At 31.5% G+C, this 27829-nt stretch overlaps 1 long non-coding RNA gene and 1 pseudogene across 1 annotated transcript; one reads left to right on the top strand and one right to left on the bottom strand.

Moving 5' to 3' along the window:
* Nucleotides 1-11198: 11198 nt before the first annotated feature.
* LOC114425025 lies at nt 11199-13527 on the bottom strand. Its single transcript, XR_003669186.1, has 4 exons — nt 13420-13527; nt 12834-12874; nt 11949-12062; nt 11199-11291 (listed from the first exon to the last, which is right to left on the bottom strand). It is a non-coding gene; the product is annotated as an uncharacterized LOC114425025 (long non-coding RNA).
* A 9705-nt stretch (nt 13528-23232) lies between these two features.
* On the top strand, nt 23233-24613 carry LOC114368394 (annotated as a pseudogene).
* Nucleotides 24614-27829: the final 3216 nt, after the last annotated feature.

Here is a 27829-nt window from a genome sequence, read left to right as displayed (position 1 = left end):
ATAAGATGTGTTTCTATAGTTTGATTTTGATCAAAATGTTTTAGTTCTATCTCATATTTAATTATTTATTTTTATTTCAATTCAAGTACTATTTCCAGTCACCAAACTCTACAAGTTTTAAATATCACTAATATATAACTTTAATTCAAGTCTTGACATATATAAACTCGTGCAATTCGGATATGACTAGTGTTATTTGTAAGTTGACAATTCAGATATGACTAAGATTAAGTTGTACCATGCAATTTGGAGATGACAATTCACCAATAATAATGTTACCCTTCAAATTCTGACTTATTTATAACTTGATTTGCTTTAGCCCCTTAAAATGTAATTAAAGAGAATTTTGTAATTTTAAATGATATATTCTTATTTTAAAGCATCAATCGGGTATACCAAGCTTCTTATCTCTCCCCCTCTCTTTTTTCATTTTGAAACTTTCTTTCTTAATCCAATCAAAGCATAAAGTTCAATTGATACACATGATTTAAGATCAAATTTAACATGGTGTTTTATCTCAATAGTTTATTCTCACGTATAGAAATATGTCTATATTATTGTAGTAAAAAATCAAATAGAAATAAAAATTAAATTTTATTACGTAAAAATTTATTATAAAAGTGTTGTTATTGTAATTTTGATAACAAAAATTATGTTATAATATGTCTATGTATTAGAGTTGACATTAGCTGTGGAAAAAAATAATTTAAATTTAATTTTATCAAGATATTTAAATTAAAATGTAATATTTTTTTTATCATATCTATAACTTGATATATGAAAAATTTATTAAATAATGTGTAGTTGTGTTCGAAAGAAATGATAATTTAAAATGAAAATCATATTTAAATTAATTAAAAATATATTCTTTTATTCAATATATTCTTGATCAAATAAATTAACATATTTTATTTTTTCTTTAGTTTTATTTCTTAAATCCATTTTTAGAATGAATTACTGCACCCAAAAAAGGTAAAATAAAAAACATAAATAGTATATAATATTGGTCATGTTATATAGATGTACTTAACAGAGTGGTTGTATGTGTTGAAAAAAACAAAGTGGATGTGCAAAAAGAAATATGAGATTTGTGATAAAGAAAAATAAAAAAAGTAGCTAAAAATAAGATTAATTTAGTAACTTTTTTTAAAAAAATAAATAATTATTACAAGATGGTTTAATAAAAAAGAAGATAAAATTTAAGTATAATATTAAATTAAATATTATTTAATTATTTTAACATCTATTAGTAATAGAAAAGTTATTTAAAATTTTAATTATTGACTATACTTAAATTCAACATCAAGAAATTTAAATCAGTTAGGTAAATAATGTGTGTTATTTGTTATAAACTCTTTAACACCTAAGTTTGATTCTTATGATAATAAACAATGTTTTTTTAAAAAAAAATAGAAATATAAGTATATCTTTTATATGAAAACAATGTCATTTTGATATTTGGTTTCTACCAGAAACAATCTATATACATCAATTATCCTATTGTTCATTTCACTCTTTGGACTATTTTTAAGTATTAGGTTCAATCTCTTAATTCCTGATGTGACTTCGCGCATCATGAAATTCTACTTTGAATATGGAGATAGGCGTGTGCATGCTATGGAAGGAATGCTATGTAATATGAGACTACTTTGGTTTACTATTAAAATTGTTGAACATAAATTGCACTCACTGGACCTTACCATTACCGTCAAATTGCTGACCTAATCCCTCGTCTCTCTTCTTTCTCATTCTATGATCTGAGTAAACAATTCAAATTAAACACAAATGTTGATGAATTATTACATAAAATTTTTATTATTAAAGTGTTGTTATTATAATTTTACAAATAAAAATTTTACTATTTAATTTTTACGTAGTAGGGTTGATATTAGCTTTAGAAAAAATAATTTAGATTTAATTTGATCAAGATAATCAAATTAAAATATACTATTTTTTTTATCATATCTATAACTTGATATATTAAAAATTTATTAAATAATGTGTACTTGTGTAAGAAAGAAATGATAATTTGAAATAAAATTTATATTTAAATTAATTAAATATATATTATGTTATTCAATATATTCTTGATCAACTAAATTAACCTATTTTATTTTTTATTTAGTTTTATATCTTAAATCAATTTTTATAATGAATATCTGCACAAAAAAAAGTAAAATGAAAAATATAAATAGTATATAATATTGGTCATGCTATATAGATGTACTTAATGGAGTGGTTATATGTGATTAAAAAAAACGAAGTGGGTGTATGCAAAAAGAAATATGAGATTTATGATAAAAAAATAACAAAAGTAGCTAAAAATAAAATTAATATATTAACTTTTTAAAAGAAATAATATATAATTTTTTACAAGATGGATTAATAAAAAAGAAGATAAATTTTAAGTATAATATTAAATTCAATATTATTTAATTATTTTAACATCTATTAGTAATAGAAAAGTTATTTAAAATTTTATATTATTGACTATACTTAAACTCAACATCAAGGAATTTAAATCAGTTAGTTAAATAATATATTATTTGTTATAAATTCCTTAACACCTAAATTAGTAAGTTTGGTTCTTATGATAATAAACAATGTTTTAAAAAAAATAAATATAAGTAAATTTTATATAAAAAAATAATGTTATTTTGATATTTGGTTTATACTAGAAACGATCTATATACACCAATGTACACCAATTATTTTATTGTTCATTTCACTTTTGGGACTATTTTTAAGTATTAGGTCCAATCCTTCAATGCCACAAAGTCAGATGTTGCAAAATGTATTGATAATAAAATTTGTTTTCAAAAAGCTTGATACACTAGGTTGATATGACTCAACACTTCATGAAAAACTTATCCAGATTGTCTCCTACCAGATAAGATCCTGGTTGGCATGACTCAACACTTCATGCAAAGCTGCTTTCTGAAAATTACATATCTCATCGAAAACTTACAACAACTTCCAAAATAAAAGCTAAAAGAAAAAAGAGTAAGGGTATTACTGGAATAATATCCATAATTGGATTCAAGAAAGCGTAGGCTTGGACAATTTCGTCGAGAAAAACTACTTGAAAAAATGACAGAATAAATACAAATACAAACCAAATTAAAGATATTAAGCATAACAAACATTTTGTTCTTTAAGAAAATATAAATTATTTTTTTAATTAGAATTTTCATTTTTATTTTATATATATATATATATATATATATATATATATATATAATACAATAAAAATCCTCATCAGGACGTGTCACAGGGGCGCGATGTGAATGCTATGAGAGGAATGATATGTAATGGAACTACTTTGGTTTACTATTAAAATTGTTGAACATAATTACAAGGACATTACAATTAATGTCAAATTGCATTGACCAGACCTAATCTCTCATCTCTCTTTCTCATCTTGTGATATGTGTATAAACAATTCAAATTAAACACAAATGTTGTCGAGAATTATGGACGAGAATGAAGATGATATTAGGGAATAAGAATAAGGAATAAAATACAATTTTGTGGTGCTTCATTGACATGCTTATCTTAACCATCATTCATATATATTTTTTAAAATAAATATATATAAACATAAGATTAAATACTTTTTATTTTTTGGGTTTAATTTTGTTTTCTAAATTTTAAAAAATACTTTGATTTGTTCTCATGTTTTTATTAAATCATTTATCATATGACATTGTCAAACTGATGCTCCAAATTAGTCTCGTAATTGTTCTTCAATATATTTATCATGAATGCATTTTAATATGTTGACAGTTTTAGATTTTTACTTCATAGTTTAGTCTTTTGTAAATAATATACTAACAACATATCTAACAACAATAACCTCAATAAAATTAAATATGTATTTCATTATTTATAAAATTTTAAATCATGAATAAGCATAGATATCATTGAAGCTAAATAGTAAGTGTTATTTTATAAAATATATTATATATTTCAATAATATTAGTTTTGGTTCTCATTGAATAAGTTCTACACAATTACAATTAAATATATACAATTATACTATACATTTAATTTTGCAGCTTACCCATGCATCCGCAGAGTATTGAACTAGTTTTTTGGATAAAGATATGTTGCAATAATTATCATTATCACTCTCATTGGTGTTTTAAAATTAGACTTAAATTTAATTTTAATAATCTATTTTTTGAAATATGTAATTTTTATATATGAGAAATATTGGGTTGCACTTTCTAACACACTATTTTAAAAATATCTTATTTTATTAGTTAAAATTTATTGAAAATCACAAAATTCAGTGAATTTTACATCTTATTTAATGACTCTATTGATTGTGTAGTTTTCAATGCATTTCAACCAATAAGAGAAAATGTGTATGAATAAATATGTTAAAGAGTGTGTTGTTAGCACTCCTTGTAGAGACATTTAGTCCTTTAATTTTTTTAAATTCCTTGATTTTAGTTTCCTATTTTAAATTAGAGACATTTAATCCTTCAATTTTTAAAAATCCTTAATTTTGATTCTTTTATCAAATTCAAAAAATGTTAATTGGTAAGGAATTAATTTAATTTGACCTAAATTTTGTGATGTAACACAAGATAATTTATTTTATTTATATCATAATCAATGTTAATCTTATAATAGTCAACCCTTGTTTAAGTGAAGGAAAAAATTGTAGCTTTTACAAAAGTAGGGAAATTAAATATCTCTATTTTTATATAAGAGATTAAAATTACAAATTTTAATAAATAAGAAAAATAAATATCTCTAGTTAAAACAAAAGACCAAAATTATAGATTATAAAAAACAACCAAAATTATATTTAAGCAGTCGAAATTAATTACAATAACAACAACACTATAAATTTCTTGTACTATAAATAAGAATATGCAATTTGAAGAATGTAACTCTTTTTTTAATCAAGCATTCTTACTACTATCTTTCTCTCTTTTCTTTAAATGTGCATTTCACATACATTGTTTCCGCAATTTATCTAAAAATATATATATCTCTCGTTCATCTCAAATGTAACAATCCTTCTTTTATGGAGAACATGAGTGATTCTAGAATTTTATTAGAATCAAAGGTGAGTTTCATAGTATAAAAATGCTTTATTCATTGTATCCACTCATCTATGTGATTCTAGAATTTTAGTAGAATCAAATGTGATTACATCCTCCATCAGTTGTCAGCATCTTCTATTAAAAGTGTAGTTGGTAAGAGTCACAAGTAGAGGTACGTAGGCAAGAATCAAGTTGGATCGAGTCAGGTTAAAGAGATATTTAGAATTTAGTTCCAATCTTATCAATATTAATCGGTCTGGGTTAATTTCAATTTAAACAGGTTACATTTGTCTTAGGTAGACGCAAAAGCAAAAATAGACCCAAATGACGAAAAAACATTTAATTAAATTCTAATCTCTTTGAAATACAAAAGAAAAAGTATGAACATTTTTAGAAGGTTTCAAAATTTTACTCAATGAAATCTCAAAGCTCAAGAGGAATGAAGATATCTTTCAAAAGATCTTGTTAACAAAAACTGTAAGACTCGTCCTTGTTGTATATGAAATTAAGACTCTCTTATAAGCACTTTTCAATTGATATATGATAGAGCCTTACACGAAGTTTAACTCCAATTTTGATTTTCATGATTCATTCATCCTATCATAAGATCAAATGTATACATTCCATATTGGTATATTATTTACTATTGACAGTTGCTACCATAATTTTCTTTCCTTTTTTATTTATTTATTTTGCAGCCCCCTAGCTGAGAATTTTTAAAAAGATATAGTTATTTCCCGTTTTTGATAATTTCCAAGCATGTGTAACGTGATGTTGCGTACATTTTTGGAAGAGCAAAGTAAACACTAGTGCTAAAAAAATTTATCACTTGCAACACAACATATATAGGTTACATAGAAGGATCTCTAAGACCCACCAAAGCACAGAAACCTGGAATCTTTGAGAATCTGAATTCCCACTCAGAGTGCACGAAAGCATGGGTGAGCCCACCCTCTTCGTGTTTGGTACTTTGGTTACCAATATCGGAAATGGTGTTTCTAATTGCCATCATATCATATGATTAATGTAACATCCTGAAATTTTAGTATAATTATTATTATTAATTTTAGTATAAAAATTATTAGTATAAAGATTTATTTGAATTAAAGGAATTAAAGGATTATTACAATTATAAAGATAATTATTATAATAACTATATAATATTGTATATTAAGTTTGAATCAAATATTTATTATATTTGAATTAGAGATATTTGAGAGTGATTTAAATTTTATCATGTTTTATCTTAATATATTTTGAAAGAAAATAAAATATTAAATATTATTAATAGTTGGATAAATTTAGATAATAGAGTAGAAAAAGATAAAGAAATATTTAGTCTAGTTAAATCTATTAACAATGTATCTTATGTGATTCAATTTTAATCACATATTCTTGTATTTATATAAGGATAGACAATTCAATTTTTCTAGAACTTATAGCCAATCTCGCTGAGCAAATAGAAAATTAGTAGAGTGTGTAAGATTGAGAAAAAGGAAGTAACAAAGAGAATAATCTTGTTGACCCATTAAATAGAAAAGAATAATAATAAGTAAAGAACACAAATTATTGAGTTTGAAAAGTTTTTTTCTAAACTTCCATGGTATAGATACATAACTAAGGATTGAATTATGTGTGTGTGTGTGTGTGCAAAGAACACAAATTATTGAGTTTCAAAAGTTTTTTCTAAACTTCCATGGTATAGATACACTCTCTCTGTGTGTGTAGTGCTTGCAGATACCATGATTGATTTTCTGGATCACTGCGTCAACAAAAAAACAATATTACTTTTGAACTTTTTTTAGAATTTATTTTACTCATTGGGGTTATATCTCATTACAAGTATTATTTTCAGAGCATGAGAAAGAAGTTGTTAGAACAAAGTAGACTTGAAGACTTAGTCTTCTCTTAATTAATTTCGTTATATTATTAGATGTCCACATTTGAGAATATTATACTTTGTAAGGAATCTTATTTATAATATTTGAGGTATTTCAGATAATTACAATTCTTAAAAATTTGTTATTTAAGTGTTAAAGAATATTTTTATTATAAGAATTTTATTCTAATGAAGGACGTTGCAAGTAACGTGTAAGAACATTCCCTTTAGACATGCTAAATAAGATGGTGTTTCCAATTGTTGAAGCATGTAACAATTAGCCAATGAACCAACTTTTGAATCAATTCCAAATTCGAACGTTAAGTGTGTTCAAGTGAATTTGTTTACAAATCATGACAAGTATCAACATGGTGTAATGCGATTGACATTTGACAAATAATCATGTCTCTAAAAGCATATATATGATGAAAGATTTGATCTCATATCCATATATATGAAAGAACATTTATTGAATTAGTTCGAAATGTAACTGTTCAAAATTCAAATATTATATTTGTTCAAGTTAACTTTTTCACAAATCATGTCAAGTATAAATAAGATGTATTAATATGGGTAATAGATAGTCATGTATTTGAGATATTAATCTCTTAAAGCATGTAGTGAGAGAATTGATCTAAACTAAATAAAGTTTGTGAATGAAAAAATATTTATTCAGAAAAATTAATCTCTTGAATAAATTTTAGTACTTCAAGCGAGTGATTAGTCTTCAAGCTCTTAACTATGGGAAATACTCTAGGTTGACCCATAAAAAAACAAATCATGACAAGTTCTTTGTGAAATACAATGTCTTACACTCAGCAAAATATTTTATCTTAGGGGGGGTGCCAAATTCAGCAGAACTTTGAATTATCTTTGTTTTTTCCCATTCAATGTTTTATGCTTAGTATTTTTCACCCTGTTGTTTTTCTTTATTTCTGGTAAAGTCTGGCATGACATATGTTGATATTTGACTACTCACTTTCACATGTTTTCCCCGGAGTAGTGACAGGGGCACATGGCTGCCTCATTGGGTTTTTTTTTTTGCACATTTGATATCACACATGGACCACTTGGCATCTTCTTCAAGGAAAGTGTGCCAAACATTTTTGTCCGAATCACTGGCACAGAATCCCCACCAATAAAGTTCTATTCTATCAAACAATGAAAAGTCCTTCCTAAAAAACAAAGAGGGGAGAGGGGGGCATATGCTACGTGGTCACGTAAAAATAGGATCTTCACTTGGGGCAGAAGGCTTGAATTCTCAAAATGTCCAAGAATTTCGGTTCCTGCTAAACATGATAAATGATACATTTTCAATAGTATTTTGCTTTGGTTCAATGCTAACAAATGTGCTCCATGCGTTATGCATCCCTTTGGGAAACTGATAGTAATAAATGAAGCAGCCAATGAAATAGGGGTAGCTGTGGCTGTGGTTAATTTAATGCCAGAGGAATGAAGGCAGATGGAGAAGTGGATAATGGTAGAAGCAATTTGGATAAAGTTCTTAACAAACACTTATTGATGAATAAATTAAAGAAGCAAAATAAATTAAATTTCTCACATAAATTAAAATTAATACATGCATATCAACTTTTCCATAATCTCTGGTGGTACATTTTCGTAAACACTTAGTGCGTATTTGGATTAACATCTGTAATCCACGTTTAATCAATTTTTCACGTCAAAATGTATCAAAGGCAACTAAAAGTTACTTTTGTGATTCACGTTTGAATTGTGTGGATGAGAATCCAAACACGCTATTACAAATCTTACAAAGTTCAACATTCATGTCTTAGAAAAGTCTTAGCAGTAAGATTATACTATTGTAAAGCTGTCATGAGTTAGAAGCTAATCTGAATCGGGCCAAAAGGTGGTTTGCTTTGAGTTTCTATTTGGATGCAATAAAGCCAAACCAACTTCTTCAAGTTGTCTTTAATCTTTAATTAAGATTTGAATTCTACTAGGGCAGTTACTGTGACCTGAGGGTGACCCCAAGAAATGCCAATAATGAATCTCTTACTATATATGGGTTTTGGGTTATCTATATCAGTTAATGTGAAGTAGTAACAAACTTGGCATTATTTAATCACCTCTGCTGTCATCTGTTGTGTCTTGAATGAGATTTTGAATGGCGCAATTCAGCAGTCCAAGGCAACAGTTGTAATTGATTTGATGATTTCACTGACCCCTCCTTAGTTCATGACAAGTTGACAACGAAAAACAAGTTGGACTTGTCACTATAGCAACTTTATATTTGTTGGCAAAATTTGTTTGCGTTATTTTGGTAGAAGCGTAAACCAAAAGAAGAAGAAATACTTCTTTCATTTTTTTTATAAGACCCAATTAACTAATTTTCTAGGATTAAGAAAATTAATAAATTTAATTAATAACATTAAATTTCTTATAATTGATATTTTTTCTCTAAAATTTTCCCTAAGGTTAACGAGATATACTAGTATTATTATTCTTTTTTTCAAATATTTTTATTAGTTTTAAGTCTTTTAATCTACATCTCTTCATTGATATATTGATTGCTTTAATTTTTATTAGCTATGCATGTGAATAACTAAAATAAGGTTTTTAAAATGTTCTTCATACAAGATAAAGTTAAGACTATCAAAGAGTTTAAGACACTAATATATTTCACTCACTATTTTGTTAAACTCAAAAAATTGACTCGTAATTGAAGATATTTTTATGAAAAAATAATTAATACAGAAAATATTTAAATTAGCTCTTATAAAAAGCACCTTAAAAAAATGCTTATATGAATTATCGGTGAGAGTTTACTTAAAGTGAAATTTGTTGTTACAACAAAAATACAAGTTTTTCTAAAGCGGGATTCTTGTGTTGACAACATTAATGGGATATAATTGCATCGATACTCATATACGATGTTTCATGTTGAGGTAATTGTATACGTAACATAACACTTTTGCCAATAAAATTAGCAATATTTAGAGATTAGCTTTAAAAAAAGTAGAAAAAAAATACTATTTCTTCAGACCAGGCTTGAGATTCAATTCGGGTAGTGAGTCGCCTCAATCCAAATTGCAAGTGTTTAATGAAATTAATATTCACTAGGACGTCTAAGAGCATCTTTCACTACTAAAAAAAAGGTCTTCTACATCAGTTTTAACGACCTTTCTACATCGGTTATGACGCGTGGTGGTAATCCGGCGTCGTTGAATCACAACATCGATTTTATGACCGTCTTTGAAGGGTGACTTTTCTACATCGGTTATCAGTCAACCGATGTAGAAAATGAAAGGTTATTACATTGGCGGTTATAGTTCAACCGATGTAGAATGACTAGTCTTTGAAGGACGACTTTTCTACATCGATTATCAGTCAACCGATGTAGAAAATGAAAGGTTATTACATCGGCGGTTATAGTTCAACCGATGTAGAATGACAGTAACGTCGCTACATCGATTATCAATCAACCGATGTAGAAAATGAAAGGTTTTTACATCGTTTATCGTCAAACCGATGTAGTATGAGGAGATTTTCTACATCGTTTATCACTAAACCGATGTAGAATGGACACGAATGGAAAGGTTTCTACATCAGTCTTCGATCAACCGATGTAGAATTTGAAGAGTTTTTACATCGTTTATCGCCTAATCGATGTAGAATGAGGATTTTTCTACATCGTTTATAATTGAACCGATGTAGAATATGGATATTTTTTTTTACTTTTTGGAAATTTATAAACTCAGGTTAAATTAGTACAAGAAGCTACGTTGCTTATATGTAATACAGTACAAATAATGAAATTCAACAAAATATTTTGAACCTATGTAATACAATACAAATTCTCAAGCTTACATCTCCAGCATAATGGTTAATTGTGAAAAAGTCTCATGAGTTGAGGGAACATGCTGCAAAAAACAAGAATATAATTACAATTTCAACTATTATATAATCAATTAAAAATGCAACCCACAAAAGCATATGGATTATGGTAAACAGAAGATTTCAAAAATAACTAAAGAAGTAAGAAGATAATACACAATGGTATATTAACTGTAATTGTCAATCATATTATATTCAGAATAAAAACCATTAACCACAGGAATGCTTTTCAAAACAAAACAAAAAACAAAAGAATGTTTGGAGGTCACAGTCTGGCATACAAACAAGATATATCTTAAACAGTATTTTCTCATTCACACAACCCATCCATTTATATTTTATCCCATATGCAAGGGTAGAGTTAAGCTATATTAGCATACCTGGATGCATGAAATACCCCCCGTGAGTTGGCAACCACATTCTAGAAGATGGCCAGCCAAAGATCCTTGAGCTAGATGTTCTAATTCATCCCAGTTCCATCCTAGCTCATAAACCTACCCATATACCAGCTTGATCAGAATTATGTCCAACAGATAACTAAGCTATTAATAAGTGAACAACAGAACACTTGTAATCCTATCTTTGCTTGTTAGGATAGTACAATCTAAAATATTAGTTACATTATAGAAAAAAAATGTAATATGCTCTTCAAAAAAGTCTAGAAATTTTCTGAAATAAAATCTTAATTAATGTGACAAATTTTAGTACGAGAAAAATACAATTATCTCTCTCTACTAAACAAAATAAAATGAAACAAAATAGAACAGAATGTTCAAGTCCATTTCATCTGGACACCAAAAGCTACCAAATATATCTATATCGTTCCTTCTGTCATTTTTTTATTGAAAAAAAGATAAGGAGATGGCTCAATGTGTTGTGGTTCATCATCTGGATCCCACTCTATAAGAACAAGCATAGTGCTTTTAAGAAGAGTTATCCTAAGTAGACATTAGTTAATGGAGTCTATATTGACCTGCTTAAAATAAATAATCAAGTAACAAATTAAACTTCATAAAACTCCTTGTACCTTGCAAAGAAACAATATTGTCCATATGAAGACTGAATCAATTCAATCACTAAAAAGCAAGCATTGATGGAGAAAGGAGGAAAATATGGGGAATATAAAGGAAAGAATAGATCACATTTCATACCATAGGTGCTAAGAATAAAGTAGCATATGCAATTCTCGATGTAATTATTACATTTGGTTGGTACTTTTCAAGGCAACGAACAATAGGAGCAGCTCCCAAGTAGGTGCTGATACCCTTTGCAAATTACAGCCAAATTTCACATCCAGACTAACAGAAGTCTAATAAAGTGGAGAAATCATGTATGAATAACTAAATTTGATCAGATTATGCACATGACAATATTACAAACAGACAGAGTGGAATAGATTGGTCCATTCACTTAGTTCAATAAGTAAATCATAATGCATTCTTACAAGTAAATAACTGAAGAAAAACTTCAAAAGCAATCATTAATATCAACAACCAACTCTCATAAAAGCTTAAGTTGTTAAGTGAAGACTATGTGAAAGATTTTATACTTACCACTCCCCTTTACGCAAGAGCCTTTTGGATTTAAAACATGAATAATGCATGGATTACCCTACCTTATTGTAAAATTCAACTTTTTTGCTAAGAAAAAGGAGGTGGCAAGAATCAAACTATCCACTTGATTATGAAGACTGATACAATGTCTATGAATAATGACCAACTATCCCCAAAGCTTAAGCTGTTAGGTGAATGCTCAAGAATGGTTTAGTATCTAACAGTTAATAAAATTCTTCATATGACAACCGATAAATAGTTAACCAAAACAGGCTTAACAACTAAACTTGTCATATGACATCACCAAATAAAACAAGTATGATGAAAAGTACATCTAGCATTTGATGCAGGTCGGTGGGTGAATGCTGCCCAAAAATTGGTTGGAAATACATCACAAAAATGAAAGGAAAAAAATAGTTAATCAGAGAATGACATTATATGTGAACACAGACAGCCTCATGGGTCGTGAGAATAAATTCTTACACCCTCCATGATATATGATTTTGCTGGTGAAAATCCTGAACCTGAAAGATGTTGTATGTATATATATAAGTTGTAGGACTTAACACAAAGAATAATAAGAAAATCCCCCAAATTCTTTGATATATAAATATATTAAAAGATGAAAGAATAGTACAATAAGATACATCAATAATTTCAGGGAAGCACCTTGCAAAAGTGCTAAAGACTAGAAAAAAATTTGAATAAATAAATGTAGAGCTCATAAGGTTAATAACTATCATTGTTTTAACCAGAAAAATCTCCTTATTAGGACACTCCTATTGTTTGTTTATACATCAGAGAGAAGTAACACTCTACATATTATCCCAGTACAGAATCAATCATTCTACTCCAGCAAGGACCATTACCAAAGGAGGGATCACCCAACATATACGAAACAAAATGAAAACTAGAAATTGTAACAGTAGGTAAAAAAACAAATGCCTGAGACAAATAAACTGAATTGGAAATTAGTTGGTATTTCAAAACCCACTTCACAATTCAATCATTCATTTAAAATTTGATAATAACATAGGTCAGAGGAAAGTTTACAGGGAAATCTAAATACCTACTATATTAGTGACAGACACCTCGTGAGCCACAGCAACAGAAACATTGAGAACCAGGCTATTAGCTATTTCTAAGACCTTCTGTTGAGCACCCAGAGGATCCATTTTCAGAAACAAAGAGTGAATGAAGTTAGAAAAACAAGAGAGAAACCATACATATCAATTCAAACAAAATGCATTACAAAAAACTTGGTTGAACATATAAATTATAATATCTTCTGATAATCAATAATTATTATATGATGTATTAAATGCAGCATTAGAAATTCTTACTTGCACCCATATTGGTAATTATGCAAGTTCCTCTTTCCAAAGCCAAAGGCAGCAACATATGTATCCAGTTAGAAACTGCAGAAATTTTTTACAAAAATTAAACTTAAGAATAAGATTAGAACAATGCAAGAGCAGGAAACACCTATTCTGAGAATCATAACCATCACCACCAGACATCATGATTTGATAATGATCAGCAAGAGTTCGCTCGGCTAAGCATTCAAGAACCAGATAATTTAGTTCTTAAACTCTTTGAAGCAACTTAAGAGCAGCCAAGGGCTTGTCACCACCAAACCCAGCTCTACAACCAATGTAGACCTTATCCCTTCGCCTTTCCAGATTACTTCTCTATAATGAAATATCAACAATAGAGTCAATTCCTTCACTAGCATTGATGCTGCATTAAAGACAGTAACTAGAAAGATAACCCAAGGTAAGGAACAATAAAGCAACCAGCTTGATCAAACAGTTATGGATCTCTTCTTCATCTTGGGGTTCCATCACTTCAACTTCTTCTTACACCCTTGGTTCTACTAGCAAAAGAATAACCACATAAAAAATAAAAAAAGAATCCAAGAGCCCTTTCAATATCTCTAGAGAAAGAATCTGAATTTAATGCAAAACAAAGGTACAACAAATCATTCATCAAAGGACATTTTCATTCTGAGACTAGAGAGTACCGGATAACATTTTGAATCGATGTATTCCATTCAATCTTGAGTGTGAAAATTTAGCACTGCTAAACAAAAAAGATGCGCTCTATTTATCAAACACCTTAAATTCAAACTAGTTTCACCATCCTCTGTTTGCTTTTTTCTTTTTTGAAAATCATTGAACAACAATATCAAATTCAAATAAAATCTATAATCAACAGTAGGCTACCATCTTGGCATACCATACATCAAAAATATCAAAATAACATAGCATTTTTATTTGTAATTATAAACTTATAAAATTTGAATTTAAAAAAAAGGAGAGGGGTGATTATTGCAGCACCTGAGGAGCTTTTCCGATGATTTCTTGGACCAATGTATGAGAAGGTTGCGGCAGACTGAACGACCCAAGCAGGAACATGTCAAACGCTGACATGCATACAATTAGAGTTGCACAACAAAAAAACTAATCCTATATTGGGACCAATACAAAATGCAACCCAAAAGCAGTGCACACTAATAACGTAAACAAGTCACATAATCATGTAACGATGCCGAATTAAAAGTCATGACCAGACATAATGATGTGTCTTGTGCAATGAAAATTTTACTTTTCAAAGGTGATTAATGTTCCTATGTCATCTAAATTTGTCTAATTTACATCCATTTTCCAACTTCTAGAAAATAGGCTGCCCATTTCTTGCGTAGTGTCGTCATGGTGTCAGTGTCTAATGATGTTCCATCAGAAAAATACTACCAAGGGGAAGAAAATAAAATTTAGTTAGTACATCAACCATTTAAGTACGATTTCATACTACACAAATTCATTTGTTAGTCTAATAGAGGACATACGTTGTGGAGTTCATTTTTCAAACCGCCACTAACGATGTACCACATCCAATGCATCACATAATATCCACACTCATATGCTCCTTGTTGTACATGGCTCTACATGCAATATAAGCGCTCAATAATGTTGGATCATTCCAATTGAAACATCAAACTTATTTCAAATTTTCAAAAAAACAGGGATTACAACATACCTTTGCCTCAATCCATTGAGGTGGAGGTGGAGGTGCATTGTCCTTGCCTTGGAGATTACTGCATATTTTCTTCATTGCACTAAGTTTGACAATAACAAAATCCGAAGTTAACATGTAATGTTTTGACTAGTAAACTACAAGTAATGACCAATGCTAAATTGAGTAAGGTTGCGAAGTGCTTGTTCACTGCAAACTTAATGTGAACATCAGGCTTTCTTCGTATAGAACAGAACCATACTATAATGTTCTCTCGTGGACACAACACAAGAAGTTGCCAATGTGCCCTGAAGTCAATAACATGAAATTCACCATCAAACTGTTGCAAACACATTGATAACAACCACATTAATAGACTTACTGATTGAAGTAAGGTCCTAAGTAGATTTCTCGATGTGACTCCTTGACCCACATTTCTATGTACTTTTGACATTCTTCACGTGTGTCCTTTGTGCAGCGTATAGACTGGGGCTCAAGGAAACCTTACACTGGAGAAAAACCAATGCTTGTTCTCTAATCATTCATAAACCTGTTTAAAACACAATTAACAATATTCTTAGACAAATATGGAGTGGACAATAAGATATGACAACCAGTCAAATAATATGATTTACTTACATCATCCACAGCTGCAGTACATATATGTTTAAACATTTGTCACCTAAAATGATTTCAGTCACATCTGCATGTGTGATGAAAAAACCATTTGTGGCATTAGGTAACCCAAATTTCGCCCCGTCCCATGGCAATTCCATTGGCTTTGTGTAAACCACATATGACTTCTTAACCAATTCTCCCAGTGGGTCATCTGTGGCCATAGATGTTAACCTGTTCGGCTCTCCAACAAACTTTGATGGAGGCTTATCGGGTCCTACGACCACCTATGATAATTGAAATTAGTGTACAGGTAATTATGCATGTCAACAAATATAACAGATTCAAAGGAGAAAAAAACTAACCTCATTAGTTACTTCCCTAACAAGATGTGTCGACCATGCAACGAATGTGCCAACGACCTGCTCAAGATAATGAACCTCTGATGTAGGAATAGGGACCTCAGCGTGAGGCATGTATGTTCTGACAACCTGAACCTTAACAACATCATTTTCATAACGAACATTATGTATGGTGGATGAGTTCTCAAACACTTTTCCCAAACCCGCTAGCACAGTATTTTACCCAACAACTACGAACAAGCCCATCAGATCGTCATCACCATTCAAAAGCTCTTTAAGTAATCCGCTTCCTTCAAGTCTAGCGCAGCTACCCTTTGTGCTAACACGTGCAAGTAGAGCTTGTATTTCTAGCGCCTTAATGGGGGCTGACTGATGTGATGCAATATGAGATAGCTCTACTTTCAGTGATTTTTTTTTAACTCTTGCTTCATCATCTCCAAATTTTGACACTGTTTTTCTTCAACTGCCCTTATCCAAACCTCTTGTTGTTGCTTGTGTTCTTGTTGTACCTCCTTTCTTATCTCATCCTGTACCTCATTTCTTATCTCATCTTGTAGCTGCTTTTTTATGTCATCCTTAATTCCACCGATGATATTAGCCAATTGTTGTTGGTTGATCGATGGTGACAATGTGCTAGAAGCACGTGAGGCTTGGCCAAAGTATTGGCTTATTGTGACACCTGTCCATGCGACGCGAACATGGCCTTGATGCTCAGGTCGGCCAAAGGCCATGTTGAGTATGTCCTGTAGCCCATGCGAAAAAAAACTCCCATGTGTTGCTTGTTCCTGTAATGAATCCTGCATGGATATACAATTGTTGAATTTGAATAAAATAAATTTGACATTATTTGGCAATGACAGTAACCAAAAAATATATGAACTCACAATTTTGTCTGTAATTTCTTGTGCCACTTCAGACGTCATTTGGTCATGCCGCTTTGTGCGGGCGATCTTCCACTTCAAGTGTCTTGAAACTGAGGATGGTGGGTCAATGTTGAGTGTTGGGCTTTCAGTACACGAATGTTCCTCATGTCCACGCTTGCTCTTCTCCTCCATAAGTTTCTGGTCAAGCAGTTCATACCCCCCACGAGACAGAACGTGTGGGCAGTCATTAAATTTTTGAATTTCCTTGGCCTTCTTTCATATACCCTTAAAAAGACAAGCTTGTACTAGTAATATATATGTTACAAAACAACGAAAGCAAAAATTGAATCGATTATTGCAGATACATAAATACTTAAACAAACCTGCCAATTAGGGGTTTTGCGGCTTTTTGCAAATTCCGCCCATGTTTCTGAATCAAGGCCATACTTGACTGTAGGATCAGATATTTGCTGACCTTCATTGTCAGCAAAGACAAATTTTGAAGTCAATGAAGACTTAAATTGCCTCCATCTTGCTGCAACTGTTGACATCACCTTTTTTTTTGCATTTTCACCTTCAGGGATATCAAATTTGCGCTGCACAACAAAACGAGTTATGTAACAGTATGTAAATGAATCCTTTAAAAGTAACTTAACAACAAAATCATGAATACAAGTGTATTTAGAATTACTTACCAAAATATCTTTCCATATTAAGCTCTTTAGATCGTCGAGGACAACATTCCAATTCGCGTGTACAATAGGAACTTTTTCCTTTGCGACAACCCCTAAATAACTGTGAAATTTTTCTTTATGAGGCTCTGACCCTCTACCTGTAGTCGGATTCACGTTCACAACTGGCCGTGGGCCATCTAAGCATCTAGATGTCAAACTTCTGAGCCTCGTGGATTGTCTTGTCCTTTTCGAAGTAACCTCAGGAGGGTTTTCTAATTGTGGCAGGGACGGTGGTGGTGTTGCCATGGCCCCACGGAAAAAAAAAGTGTAATAAATATGTCAAATTCAATGATGTAATAGGGTGCATGATTTTCAAACAACTTAGCAATTTATGCATGACAAATGTTACAAATGTTAAGTAATACTTATATGGTTGTGCTTACATAGTTACGTACGAATGTTCTCCCATAAACCCTCGTCATGATCAGTACGATTTGCATATACATCATCCTCTTCTTGTTCAACAGTACTTGAAGGCATATCTTTGGAGAAAGATGGCATGTTAGTGACATCAAGTGTTGATCCATCAACATGGTGACCGATACAAATTGTTCTCCCTTGCAAAACCACTGCCCATCTAGAGTCGCATGGATCTTCTACATAAAACACCTGTCGAGCTTGCGCTGCCATTATGAATGGGTTGTCCTTGTAACCAACTTTTTTAAGGTCTACTAAAGTGAATCCGATTTTGTCTTTACGCACACCTGTGTTTCCATTGACCCACTTACATTTGAAAAGAGGTACTCTAAATTCATCGTAATCAACCTCCCAAATCTCTTCAATGACTCCATAGTAAGGCATGCAAGCTTCAATGGGATTATTTTCAGCAGCACTACAAAAGTGCTCTGATTGACCATCAACACTGACCCCGCTATTCTGCACACTACTTTTATCATCCTGGGACTTTGTGTAGAAAGAATAGTGATTGATATCATATCCCTTCCAAGTTGGAACATTCATATTTGGACCCACAGCTAGCAATCTTAATGTGTCTAAAGCACTGTCATCGGCAAAGATTGTTTGTCTAAAGCACTGTCATCGGCAAAGATTGTTTGTCTAACAATCTATGTAAGGGATTACCTCAGCTGTGTTGTGTAATACATATAGATGAGCTTGTGCCAGCTGTTGGCGATCCATGGTTACAACATTGAACCCCCGTGTGCCCCTAACTTCCATGGTGGAGCCATGACGACTTTGAGGAAGTCCCACTGGTATAGCCATTTCTATATATTGTGAACAAAACTCAATAGCTTCCTCAGTAACGTATCGTTCAACAATGCTAGCCTCTGGTCGATATGGATTTTTTGTATATCCTTTCAACACTTTCATGTAACGTTCAACTGGATACATCCATCGTAAAAACACGGGCCCACACAACCGAATCTCACATACAAGATGAAAAATTAAGTGAACCATGATGTCTAAAAACGATGGAGGAAAGTACATTTCTAATTGACATAGGATAATGGCTGCCTCGTTCTCCAAATCATCCAATTGTTTTGGGTCAATGACCTTACGACAGATTGCATTAAAGAAAAAGCACAAGCGGCTGATCGCAACCCTTACCTTTTCAGGCAATATACCACGCACAGCCACTGGCAACAATTGTTGCATTAACACGTGACAATCATGAGATTTCAAGCCAACCAACTTCAAATCATTAACTGACACAAGGCTCTTGATATTGGATGAGTATCCTTGTGGGACTTTCACATTTTTAAGACAATGACAAAATTGTTTTTTCTCCTTAGTTGACATTGTGTAACATGCTGGGGGAAAATAAGTTCACTGACCTTGTGATTGCGGATGTAACTGTTCTCGTATACCCATATTGACCAAATCCTATCGACATTTCAGACCATCCTTTGTCTTGCCTTTGATGTTAAGAAGGGTGCCAAGTAAATTATCACAAACATTCTTCTCCACATGCATAACATCGAGACAATGCTGAACATGTAGATTGGTCCAATAAGGAAGATCAAAGAACACTGACCTTTTCTTCCAAATGTTCTTGTTAGCATGATCCTTCTGCTAGGTCTTACCAAAAACAGTTACGATGTCTTTCACCCGATCATACACTTCATGGGGAGCTAACGGTTCTGGGGGTTCTTCAGTCTCTTGGCTACCATTAAATGCTTTCTTCAATCGTTGATAGGGGTGATAATGTTTTAAAAACCTACGATGCCGTGTATAAACTGTCTTCTTCCCATGTTTAAGTTGGATGAAACTTGTGTTTTGCTCACAAATTGGACAAGCCTGGTGACCTTTCACACTATATCTACTCAAATTCCCATAAGCTGGAAAGTCATTGATGGTGCAAAATATCATTGCATGCAACCTGAAAGTCTCACCCTGATTTGCATCATACACATCAACCCCGTCTACCCACAACTTGCGCATGTCTTCAATCAAAGGAGTAAGGTACACATCAATATCGTTTCCTGGCTGTCTTGGACCCGATATCATCATAGACAACATAATGTATTTGCGCTTCATGCATAACGAAGGAGGAAGGTTGTAAATCATTAGCAACACAGGCCATGAACTGTGATTAGTGGACAAGTTACCAAATGGATTCATGCCATCCGAAGCAAGACCAAGTCGAAGGTTTCTTGGTTCGGCTCCAAATTCAGGATACAAGTGATCAATTGTCTTCCACTGTGGAGAATCAGCTGGATGTCGAAGAAACCCATCATTTATTCTGTCAACTGCACACCATTTAAGGTTAGAAGCATTATGTGCAGTAGCAAACAATCGCTTAAACCTTGGTATAATTGGAAGGTACCAACAAACCTTTGTTGGACGAGGGTTGGATGTGGCTACATCATCAGTGTATTCCCCATCATCTTGTTTGTATCGTGATACCCCACATGTTGGGCAATTCCGCAATTCGGCAAACTGTTTTCTGTACAACACACAATCATTACGGCAAGCATGAATCTTCTTGTACTCCAGACCCACAGGACATAATATCTTCTTAGCCTCGTAGTGACTATTTGGTAACTTGTTATCATTGGGAAGCATATTCTTCAATAAGACAAGCAACTCAGTCAGACTTTTGTCACTCCACCCAAATCTAGCCTTCAAGTTGACCAAAGCTAGCACTGCAGATAACCGAGTGAAGGTTGTGCACCCCAAGTACAACAGTAACTTGGAATCTGTTTCCAAATCTTCATAATAGGGTGAATGAGCTTCCAAAAATCCCTCTTGCCCAAGATCATGTATCATGTCTTCCATTCAATCTCCGGTTTCTAATGGTACCGCCTCATTGTCGGCAGGTAATGAGACCTCTGGCAATTCACCGTGTCATATCCAATTTGTATAACTCTGAATGAAGCCATCACAAATTAGATGTGATCTAATGACAACTAATGCCTGACGCCTTCCATTCACACAGTTTACGCATGGGCAGAAATACTTTCCACCCACAGTTGGTGCATGTTGTTGTTCAAACTTCAAGAAATCTTCAACCCCCTTTTCATACTCATCGCTTATGCGTGGTGCTTGAATCCAACTTCTATTCATGTTTCTTGTTCTACAAGAGGGCGTCTGTTATGGCATATGCATGACAGTCTCACTTTTTTTATATGAAGGTCGGGTCCTATCCCATTCAGGAACAAACTTTTTTTTCTTTATTCATATGTACAAGTTAAGTATGTTATGCTAAATTTGATGAAATTTTGGCAGGATTTCGCATTGGTCTCCAAATACACAAAATGAAAGCGGTCACCTAAATTGACCACAATCAAGTATGCACTCGGAGAACAAAGCAATACGCAATAAACCAAAATCAAATCAAATATACCACAACATACTTAACCTATAACTATGAATGAAGTAAAAAAAAGAGAGTTCCCAAACTGTCCGAACGGACAATTCAAGAATCCATACCACAACTAATCCAAACTATCCATATTAATCATGGTATGGAATCTCAAACGGGAAACTAGGATTCACTCACAATGCACATATTTTTTATGATCAATAATAGTAATTTATGGAACAAAAAACTTATAATCCAAATAAAATTCCTATTAACTTACATACCTAGATAGATGGCTGCGGTAATGGAAGCTTCAAATACTATCAATTTTCTCGTGGGTTAACCAACAAAGTTAGAAATTCCAATACAAAACTCGTAAATTGTAGCCACGGAAACCACAACAATGCGTAGACAGCTGTGAAGCACAACAAATTATACATCGTTTATCAGCAGTTGATGAAAATTTAAATAAAATCATACATTGCTAACTCAATTGACAAACAAATTTTATGATAATACAAGTGTTGAACCATATACAGGGGTGCATACTTTTACGGCAGGAGATTTGTAAGATGAAACTGCAAATAACATGACTTGGTATTGAATTGTTTGTGTTAGCTAATTGTGCTGTATATTTACCATGTCTTTGTAATTTCTTGTTAGTTATTATAGACCTAGTCAATGTACATAACAAAGAACAATAGTAACCAAACAAAAATCAGCAGGCTTTAAAAAAGTGTGTGGAAGAGATCAACTGTTTGGAGTGGAAGAGTTTTGCTTTCCATCCCAGCCCTTTAATTGTCCTTGTCTTTGAACGCTATAACAGGTAATTTCTACTGTTTTGGGTTTTACTTGAAATGATTTTTGGGCATGGTTTTGCTGGAGCTAAAGAGAGTACAATTGTTGGTAATACTTAAGGCAAGAGTGGGATGGAACAAATGGTAAAACCGAATGAGATGGTAAAAACTTCACAAGGTGTGCCAAATTGTATGCTTTATACATAAGTGTAATACCAATTCAAATACTAACATCTTAATCGTAAAATTAAATTAATAATATCTTAACTAAATGATAAGAACAAGATCATTTTCACCCAAAAAAAGAGAACAAGAACACTATGTAAAAAAAATGGTTCATTATAATATGATTATTCATATACTATGGAACCTTTCTTCACATCAGAGCACAGACATTGTAATGTACAGGCAAGTAACAGAAGCCTAAACAAGAAAAGAAAAGAGGAAACACAACTGGTTAATAATATCTCAATGATAGGATAGGAGAGGAGAGGCATAGGCATAAATGATTATGTGGTTGCCGGTTGGAGAGGGCTTCTGCCATATGGGGCCAGACCAGACCTTGCGAAGCTTACTATCGTCAAACTCACTCAACCCTAGATCCAGTTCATTAGTAGTAGTTTGCTTTGGCAGATAATGTTTCACACAAATTAGTTAAATTGAATTGATTGAACCTACGTGGAGCATTAAACATGTTTGACCAAATTAATTAACATGTGTTTTTTTTTAAATTATGAAACAGCTTCACCATCCATCGGCATTAGACATGTTTGACAAAATTATTGACGCGTCAAAGGGAAAACAATTTTTCATGTTTTTGGACTATGATGACACGTTGTCTCCTATAGTCGACGACCCTGACCGTGCTTTCATGTGTGATTCGGTTAGTTTCATTACTTACTGATTTTTTGAATTTGAACCTTATCTTGGACTTATTATTATATACTAAATCTATATGTAAAAATTTGTTGTGTGTATCAAATGAGAAAAACAATGAGGGAACTTGCTAGGTGTTTCCCTACTGCTATAGTGACCGGCAGATGCAAAGACAAGGTACAATATTAATTCGGAAGTTGGTTAGAGTAAATTTCCGTGCTCTTATTATGTACTTCCTCTTCTCTCCTTTCCTTTCCTTTTTAATTTTTTTTGTACTAATTTGATGATGGCTTTGGAAACAATAGGTGTACAATTTTGTTTGATTGGCAGAGCTATATTATGTAGGAAGCCATGGCATGGATATTAAAGGACCAACAACAACCTCCAAATACAACAAAGTGAGTGAGTTGGATGTAGTACATGTACGGGTTATTTATTATATGGTCACATATATTAATTCCTAACTCCTAAGTTTCCCAAATTTTATGAGAACTCATAATTTTGCATTGGTTGTGGTCTATATAGGATAGCAAAGCTGAGCCAATCCTTTGTCAACCTGCCAGTGATTTTCTTCCCTTGATAGATGAGGTTCGTCTATTAGTATATTAACCCTTCCTAGTTACCCAAATGGATTTTGTTTCTAGAATGTTAAAAGTAATTTATTTTGGGTACAACTTTTTTAGGTGTATCAACAATTAGTTGAAAAGACAAAATCAACTCCTGGAGCTCTGGTTGAGAACAACAAGTTATGTCTTTCAGTCCATTTTCGTTGCGTTGATGAAAAGGTACAAACTATAAGCTATGAAATCATCCATGTTTTACAGTTTAGACATTCGTTTGTAACTATTTGCAGTGTTTTTGGTTCCTGTCCAACTTTTTTTTTATTATATGGACTACTTATTTCTCTTTTCAGGAAAAAGTCTAAACAAAATGCACACTATACATAGAAATGGAGTGAACTGGCACGCCAAGTGAAATCAGTTTTAAAGGAGTACCCGAAGCTTCGACTTACCCAAGGAAGAAAGGTGGGCCATGGTTCTATTTTCTTTTTCTTTTTATCTATTTTTTAAGTGGGCGTTTGATTTAGTTTGAAAGAAGTAAGAAAAGAAGTGAGAGGTGTCTCACTTTCATTGCCATTTGTTTTGCACAGGTGCTAGAGATTCGTCCCACTATTAAATGGGACAAAGGGAAAGCCTTGGAATTTTTATTAGAGTCACTAGGTGAGTTTTAGTCTAACAGACTCTACGTTACTATTTTAAAAATCAAACAAACACTTTGATCTCGATTCATAACTTTTTTTAAAAAAAAATCAATTGAATTTTTTGTTTTGTTTTAGTGGTTTCTTTTTAAAAATATTTTTTAATTTCAATTTGTTTTCCAAATTGATATTTATCAAACAAGTTTATATTTAATTATAAATTAACAAGTCTTCGTTACTATTTTACCGAATATTCTTTAAAAAAAAATTAAACACAATGAAATAGGACCTTAGATTTAGTATCATTAGGTGACTAAAAGCTTCCTATGTTGGGTTTGGCTTCCTATGTTGGGTTTGGCTTTTCATTGCCTATGTAGAAATAGGACCTTAAATTAAACATATAATTAAAATTGTTACAAAATTATACATATCTTGTTAGTTGTATTGTATTGTACTTGTCTTTTAGTTGGGTTTTACTTTTCATTGCCTATGTTTTCTGTTGTACACTTCAGTTGTACACTTTAGTACACCTAGTACTGATTCTTATTTATAATATATAATATAAAGTTTTGCTGTGCAAAAAATAGATAATGCACATGAGTGTGGAAGTGCATAAAAAAATAGTATTTACAAAATAAATTTTGTAACAATTTTAATTATATGTTTCTTTTTGTTTGTAAAAATTGAATATATGAAAGTGCCACATCCCCATATATAATGAATGATACGTTGGTAGTGATTTATTATATATAATAACTTGTTAATTTTTAAAATTAATATTTAAAAATATTTTAAATAATAATATATAATTAGAATGATAATATAAAATTAATAGATAAACATTAAACTCATTTAATAATGCGAGATAAGTTAGGTATTTGGTGTCCGATTGGAGATTTGGAAGTTAGAACTCTCAATATTTGGTCCAAATTTTCTTCCGTAGTTTTTTAATTTATATTTTTGGTTTTGTTGTTGTTATTTAACTGGGGAACTCATCATTCTAGTAATTACAAATTTGTGGGATCAGGTTTGTGGATTTTTGTACAATGCTTGTATTTATACTACCTATGTTTGTCTAATAATCCCTAACTTAAGTCTTTTACTTAGATTCTTTGTTGTTCCCAAACGATGTTATAGGACAGGGTGGGTACCACAGAGGAGGTTGGGCCTTTGTCACCTGGGCCATCTAGGACTGAGAAAGACCATAGTTGTACTGGTCAGCATAGCATGTTGACGAATAGATATATCTCCATCATTCAACAATACAAGTTTATTATTTATGGTCTGGAACTTGTGTTTTAGTGGAAGTTTCAGTTTCAGAATGTTCAAGAGAACTAATTCCTTCTTATAATAAAATTATGCTAAGCCAGTTGTCCAAGTTGGTTGTCATTTGTAGGAGACAAAATGAAGTTACTGTCCATGTCTGCTAATTAAAGTTTCTAGTATTGGAGTGTTAACAAATTCTGCATCTGATGGTTATTGTTCTCTTCCTGGAGTAACCATAACCCAACCCAGATACCTTCCATTCATTGATATATAATCCAAAACCTACAGTATTATATCTAGTACACCTAAAAATAAAATTACATATACATTGTAAACACATAAATGCAGGCAAACACAAATTTCCCTAAACACACAAAATATAAAATTGTTAACATGAACATAAATAATCTTCAATCCATTCAACTAAATTTACTTAAACAACATCACCCTAAGTAACAACTATATATAAGCATCCATCAAACAGATAAAATCAACACACACTGACCCGTTTGCAGCCCACTGAAGTATGTATCAGCTGTTGTTCGAATATATTCCCTGCAACCACCATTACCAAACAACAACAACAAAACAAGGTTAAGTTATGTCGAACGCACAATGTCTGTTGAACACTAAGGCAACCTTAATTTGAGTAAAAGAAAGTAATTTTTTAACTAACCTGGTTTCTTGACTCCAATGTCCTTGTTGACAAACTACCACTCCTTGATGCAAACTAATTTGTTCACGAACTTGGAGGTTCGAGCCGGGAAGTTGCTCCACGTCGTGGGGTTGATTGGAAGGAGAAGAGGCTAGCTAGGCCTGCAGTGTCAAAGATGGTAGAGACTAAAGTATATTTTTATTGTCATTTTACACTAAAATAGACTAAACTAAATCATATTTTGCAAAGTAGGGAATAAAATACTAATTTTTTTAAGTTAAAAAACGCTTACAATTTTAACGGAAAAAAAATTAGAGTTTACTCCATACAAATCACATTCAATTTCTCACATTTTCAACACTTGATCATAGTTTTTCATTAATAAGAACCTAGAATATATTTTTATCAACGTAAAATCATAGGAACCTAGAATATATTTTTTCTTATAAAAATAAGGGAGACAAAACACAAAAAATCATGATATTTTTAATTTTATCAACATGATGAGCTATACCCCATCAAGTATATATATAATTCCCCCATAGATAAGAAAAAAATAAAAAAAATAAAAATCCCCAAGACCCACTATACAAGCATGTACAATATTTATTTTTATGTTGATTACTTATAGGTCTGGTTCTTTGAAATTTAAAAGAATTTATTTAAAACAATTAAAATAAATGAAGTGCATTGAATCTGCGTCCCATCCTTTGGAAGATTGCCTTTTTTTTTGTATAAGCTAAATGAGCATATTTAAAAGGAATATTGTTTTTTTTTAAATATCATTGTTTCAAATGTTATTTTTAAATCAATTTTAAAACACGATTATTAATAATTTTTTATAAAATTATTTTAAATAACGTTACACTGTTTATTATGGAAATACAAACACAACAAACAAAATATAAGTAATTTTTTATCAATTTAATTATCCCCCGCCCCAATTTTTTAAAAACTTTTTTACAACTTCTACCAAACACATAACGTTCAGAAATCAATACACGTAAAATAATTAAGAAATCAATATTGTAACTAAAAATTAACTATATAGTTATTTAAAAAGCATCAATAAATAAAGTATAATTAATTAATCTAGGTGTGACTGAGCAAGAGACAATGGCTTGGATATCATGACTTGGTCTACAAACTAATAAAGCTTAAAGTGGAGATATCATGCCTCTCTGACCAAGTAGAACAAAAAGAAATGTTAAGAAATGAGTTGGAGCTTATGAATAAATCACTTGAGGAATCTGAGGCTCAGTTACAGAGTAGAACAGTGGAAAGCAATGAGCTGGTGAGCCAAATTGCTTTATTGAAGAAGGAAGAAGAAAGGTC

The sequence above is a fragment of the Glycine soja genome, chromosome 9 (genome assembly GCF_004193775.1).
Source record: "Glycine soja cultivar W05 chromosome 9, ASM419377v2, whole genome shotgun sequence".
Classification (NCBI taxonomy): Eukaryota; Viridiplantae; Streptophyta; class Magnoliopsida; order Fabales; family Fabaceae; genus Glycine; species Glycine soja.
Note: the sequence above shows the minus strand (reverse complement) of the source record. Positions and strands in the feature narration are given on the sequence as shown.